This window comes from Arachis ipaensis, chromosome B10 (assembly GCF_059453495.1).
Source record: "Arachis ipaensis isolate K30076 ecotype BB chromosome B10, ASM5945349v1, whole genome shotgun sequence".
Taxonomy (NCBI): domain Eukaryota; kingdom Viridiplantae; phylum Streptophyta; class Magnoliopsida; order Fabales; family Fabaceae; genus Arachis; species Arachis ipaensis.
The window spans coordinates 16,765,001-16,771,154 of NC_142435.1; the positions used below are offsets into that span (position 1 = coordinate 16,765,001).

General features: G+C 40.7%; 1 non-coding gene across 1 annotated transcript; it reads left to right on the plus strand.

Annotated features, from left to right (window-relative positions):
- Window positions 1-5,686: 5,686 nt before the first annotated feature.
- Window positions 5,687-5,794, plus strand: LOC148579263 (small nucleolar RNA R71). The gene has a single exon (XR_015896820.1). It is a non-coding gene; the product is annotated as a small nucleolar RNA R71 (small nucleolar RNA).
- The last annotated feature ends 360 nt before the right edge of the window (window positions 5,795-6,154 follow it).

Here is a 6,154-nt window from a genome sequence, read left to right on the forward strand (position 1 = left end):
TCTTAGAGAAGAAGTAGGCGTGAATTGAATAGAAAAACAGTAGTACTTTGCATTAATTCATGAAGAACAGCAGAGCTCCACACCTTAATCTATGGTGTGTAGAAACTCCACCGTTGAGAATACATAAGAACAAAAGGTCCAGGCATGGCTGTGAAGCCAGCCTCCAAACGTGAAAAGGTCTATGAAAGTATGATTCAAAGATCAAAGTCTTCAAATACAATAGCAAAAGGTCCTATTTATAGAAAACTAGTAGCCTAGGGTTACAAAAATAGGTAATTAATGCAGAAATCTTCTTCCGGGCCCACTTGGTGTGTGCTTGGGTTGAGCATTGAAGTTTTCATGTGTAGAGACTTTTCTTGGAGTTAAACACCAGCTTTTGTGCCAGTTTGGGCGTTTAACTCCAGCTTTTGTGCCAGTTCTGGCGTTTTGATGCCAGAATTCTTAAGCTGACTTGGAACGCCGGTTTGGGCCATCAAATCATAGGCAAAGTATGAACTATTATATATTGCTGGAAAGCCCATAATGTCTACTTTCCAACGCAATTAAGAACGTTCCAATTGGACTTTTGTAGCTCCAAAAAATCCACTTCAAGTGCAGGGAGGTCAGAATCCAACAGCATCTGCAGTCCTTTTTCAGCCTCTGAATTAGATTTTTGCTCAGGTCCCTCAATTTCAGCCAGAAAATACCTGAAATCACAGAAAAACATACAAACTCATAGTAAAGTCCAGAATTGTGATTTTTATTTAAAAACTAATAAAAACATAATAAAAACTAACTAAAATATACTAAAAACATACTAAAAACAATGCCAAAAAGCGTATAAATTATCCGCTCATCACAACACCAAACTTAAATTGTTGCTTGTCCCCAAGCAACTGAAAATCAAATAGGATAAAAAGAAGAGAATATACAATGAATTCCAAAAACATCTATGAAGATCAGTATTAATCAGATGAGCGGGGCTTTTAGCTTTTTGCTTCTGAACAGTTTTGGCATCTCACTTTATCCTTTGAAGTTCATAATGATTGGCTTTTATAGGAACTCAGAATCCAGATAGTGTTATTGATTCTCCTAGTTTAGTATGTTGATTCTTGAACACAACTACTTTATGAGTCTTGGCCGTGACCCAAAGTATTTTGTTTTCCAGTATTACCATCGGATACATAAATGCCACAGACACATAACTGGGTGAACCTTTTCAGATTGTGACTCAACTTTGCTAGAGTCCCCAATTAGAGGTGTCCAGAGCTCTTAAGCACACTCTTTTTGCTTTTGGACCACGACTTTAACTGCTCAGTCTCAAGTTTTTACTTGACACCTTCACGCCACAAGCACATGGTTAGGGACAACTTGGTTTAACCGCTTAGGCCAGGATTTTATTCCTGTGGGCCCTCCTATCCACTAATGCTCAAAGCCTTGGATCCCTTTTTTATTTTACCCTTGCCTTTTGGTTTAAAGGGCTATTGCCTTTTTCTGCTTGCTTTTTCTTTCTCTTTCTCTTTTTTTTTTCGTTTTTTTTCGCATATATTTTTTTTTGCAAGCTTTTCACTGCTTTTTCTTGCTTCAAGAATCAATTTTATGATTTTTCAGATTATCAAATAACATTTCTCTTTTTCCATCATTCTTTCAAGAGTCAACAATTTTAACATTCATGAACAACAAATTCAAAAAAAATTATGCACTGTTCAAGCATTCATTCAGAAAGACAAAAGTATTGCCACCACATCAAAATAACTAAACTGTTTTAAAATTCGAAATTCATGCACTTCTTTTTCTTTTTCAATTAAAAACATTTTTCATTTAAGAAAGGTGATGGATTCATTTTCATTGTTTTAAGGCATAGACACTTAGACACTAGTGATCATGTAATAAAGACACAAACATAAATAAACATAAAGCATAAAAATTCGAAAAACAGAAAATAAAGAACAAGGATATTAAAGAACGGGTCCACCTTAGTGATGGTGGCTTGTTCTTCCTCTTGAAGATCTAATTGAGTGCTTGAGCTCCTCAATGCCTCTTCCTTGCCTTTGTTGCTCCTCTCTCATGACTCTTTGGTCTTCTCTAATTTCATGGAGGAGTATGGAATGCTCTTGGTGCTCCACCCTTAGTTGTCCCATGTTGGAGCTTAATTCTCCTAGGGAGGTGTTGATTTGCTCCTAATAGTTTTATGGAGGAAAATGCGTCCCTTGAGGCATCTCAAGGATTTCATGGTGAGGAATTTCCTCATGTCCATGAGTGGGATCTCTTGTTTGCTCCATCCTTTTTTTAGTGATGGGCTTATCCTCATCAATGAGGATGTCTTCCTTTATGTTAATTCCAACTGAATTGCAGAGATGACAAATGAGATGAGGGAAGGCTAACCTTGCCAAAGTAGAGGACTTGTCTGCCACCTTGTAGAGTTCTTGGGATATAACTTCATGAACTTTTACTTCCTCCCTAATCATGATGCTATGGATCATGATAGCCCGGTCTATAGTAACTTTAGACCGGTTGCTAGTGGGAATGATTGAGCGTTGGATGAACTCCAACCATCCCCTAGCCACGGGCTTGAGGTCATGCCTTCTTAGTTGAACCGGCTTCCCTCTTGAATCTCTCTTTCATTGAGCGCCCTCTTCACAGATGTCTATGAGGACTTGGTCCAACCTTTGATCAAAGTTTACCCTTCTAGTGTAGGAGTGTGCATCTCCTTGCATCATGGGCAAGTTGAATGCCAACCTTACATTCTCCGGACTAAAATCTAAGCATTTCTCCCGAACCATTGTAAGCCAATTCTTTGGATTCGGGTTCACACTTTGATCATGGTTCTTGGTGATCCATGCATTGGCATAGAACTCTTGAACCATTAAGATTCTGACTTGTTGAATGGGGTTGGTGAGAACTTCCCAACCTCTTCTTCGAATCTCATGTCGGATCTCCGGATATTCACCCTTTTTGAGTTTGAAAGGGACCTCGGGGATCACCTTCTTCTTGGCCACAACTTCATAGAAGTGGTCTTTGTGCACCCTTGAGATGATTCTCTCCATCTTTCATGACTCAGAGGTGGAAGCTTTTGCCTTCCCTTTTCTCTTTCTAGAGGTTTCTCCAGCCTTAGGTGCCATAAATGGTTATGGAAAAACAAAAAGCAACGCTTTTACCACACCAAACTTAGAAGGTTTTCTCGTCCTCGAGCAAAAGAAGAAAAAAGAGAGTAGAAGAAGAAATAGAGGAGATGGTGGGGGCTTAGTGTTTCGGCCAAGGGGGAGAAGTAGTGTTTATGTTGTGTGAAAATGAAGTAGTGAAAATGGGTTTATATAGGAGTGGAGAGGGGGGTATGGTTCGGCCATTATGGGTGGGTTTGGGTAGGAAAGTGGTTTGAATTTGAATGGTGAGGTAGGTGGGGTTTTATGAAGGATGGATGTGAGTGGTGAAGAGAATGGTGGGATTTGATAGGTGAGGGGGTTTTTGGGGAAGAGGTATTGAGGTGATTGGTGAATGGGTGAAGAAGAGAGAGAGAGGTGGGGTAGGTGGGGATCCTGTGGGGTCCACAGATCCTGAGGTGTCAAGGATATCTCATCCCTGCACCAAGTGGCGTGCAAAAATGCCCCTTTCTGCCAATCCTGGCGTTAAAGGCCAGGCTGCTGCCCATTTCTGGCGTTTAACGCCAGCTTCTTGCCCTTTTCTGGCGTTAAATGCCAGCTCTGTGCCCATTTCTGGTGTTAAACGCCCAGAACGGTGCCAGGCTGGGCGTTTAACGCCCATTCTGCTATCCTTACTGGCGTTTAAACGCCAGTAAGCTTCTCCTCTAGGGTGTTCTATTTTTTTTCTATTTTTTAGTCTGTTTTTACTTTTTCAATTATTTTTTTGACTTCACATGATCATCAACCTACAGAAAACATAAAATAACAAAAGAAAATAGAAATTTAACATAGATAATTAAAGATTGGGTTGCCTCCCAACAAGCGCTTCTTTTAATGTCAATATCTTGACAGTGGGCTCTCATGGAGCCTCACAGATGTTTAGAGCAATGTTGGAACCTCCCAACACCAAACTTAGAGTTTGAATGTAGGGGTTCAACACCAAACTTAAAGTTTGGTTGTGGCCTCCCAACACCAAACTTAGAGTTTGACTGTGGGGGCTCTGTCTGACTCTGTATTGAGAGAAGCTCTTCATGCTTCCTCTCCATGGTTACAGAGGGATATCCTTGAGCTTTAAACACAAGGGAGTCTTCATTCACTTGAATGATCAATTCTCCTCTGTCAACATCAATTATAGCTTTTGCTGTGGCTAGGAAGGGTCTGCCAAGGATGATGGATTCATCCACACACTTTTCAGTCTCTAGGATTATGAAATCAGCAGGGATGTAGTGGTCTTCAACCTTTATCAAGACATCCTTTACAAGTCTATAAGCCTGTTTCTTTGAATTGTCTGCCATCTCCAGTGATATTCTTGCAGCTTGTACCTCAATGATCCCTAGCTTCTCCATTACAAAGAGAGGCATGAGGTTTATGCTTGACCCTAGGTCACACAGAGCTTTCTCAAAGGTCATGGTGCCTATGGTACAAGGTATTGAGAACTCTCCAGGATCTTGTCTCTTCAGAGATAATTTCTGCCTAGTCAAGTCATCCAGTTCTTTAGTGAGCAATGGAGTTTCATTCTCCCAAGTCTCATTACCAAATAACTTGGCGTTTAGCTTCATGATTGCTCCAAGGTACTTAGCAACTTGCTATTCAGTAACATCTTCATCCTCTTCAGAGGAAGAATACTCATCAGAGCTCATGAATGGCAGGAGTAAATTTAATGGAATCTCTATAGTCTCTGTGTGAGCCTCAGATTCCCGTGGTTTCTCATCAGAGAATTCCATGGAGGCCAGTGGACGTCCATTGAGGTCTTCCTCAGTGGAGATCACTGCCTCTTCCTTCTCTCCAAGTTCGGCCATGTGAGACGTGTTTATGGCCTTGCACTCTCTCTTTAGATTCTCTTCTGTATTGCTTGGGAGAATACTAGGAGGGAATTCAGTAATTTTCTTACTCAACTGACCCATTTGTGCCTCCAAATTTCTAATGGAGGACCTTGTTTCAGTCATGAAACTTTGAGTGGTTTTAATTAGATCAGAGACTATAGTTGCTAAGTCAGAGTGGCTCTGCTTAGAATCTTCTGTCTGTTGCTGAGAAGATGATGGAAAAGGCTTGCTATTGCTAAACCTGTTTCTTCCACCATTACTGTTGTTGAAACCTTGTTGAGGTCTCTATTGATCCTTCTATGAGAGATTTGCATGATTTCTCCATGAAGGATTATAGGTGTTTCCATAGGGTTCTCCCATGTAATTCACCTCTTCCATTGCTGGGTTCTCAGGATCATAAGCTTCTTCTTCAGATGAAGCTTCTTTAGTACTGCCTGTTGCTGCTTGCATTCCAAACAGACTCTGAGAAATCATATTGACTTGTTGAGTCAATATTTTGTTCTGAGCCAGTATGGCATTCAGAGTATCAATCTCAAGAACTCCTTTCTTCTGATTTGTCCCATTATTCACAGGGTTCCTTTCAGAAGTGTACATGAATTGGTTATTTGCAACCATCTCAATGAGTTCCTGAGCTTCTACAGGCGTCTTCTTCAGATGAAGAGATCCTCCAGTAGAGCTGTCCAATGACATCTTGGACAGTTTAGACATACCATCATAGAAGATACCTATGATGCTCCATTCAGAAAGCATGTCAGAAGGACACCTTCTGATCAATTGCTTGTATCTTTCCCAAGCTTCATAGAGGGATTCTCCTTCCTTCTGTTTGAAGGTTTGGACTTCCACTCTAAGCTTGCTCAATTTTTTAAGGTGGAAAGAACTTTGCCAAGAATGCATTGACTAGCTTTTCCCAAGAGTTCAGGCTTTCTTTGGGTTGTGAATCCAACCATGTCCTAGCTCTGTCTCTTACAGTAAAAGGGAAGAGCATAAGTCTGTAGACCTCAGGATTAACCCCATTGGTCTTGACAGTGTCACAGATTTGCAAGAATTCAGCTAAGAACTGATAAGGATCTTCCAATGGAAGTCCATGAAACTTGCAATTCTGTTGCACTAGAGAAACTAATTGAGGCTTAAGCTCAAAGTTGTTTGCTCCAATGGCAGGGATTGAGATGCTTCTCCCATAGAAGTCTGGAGTAGGTACAGTAAAGTCACCAA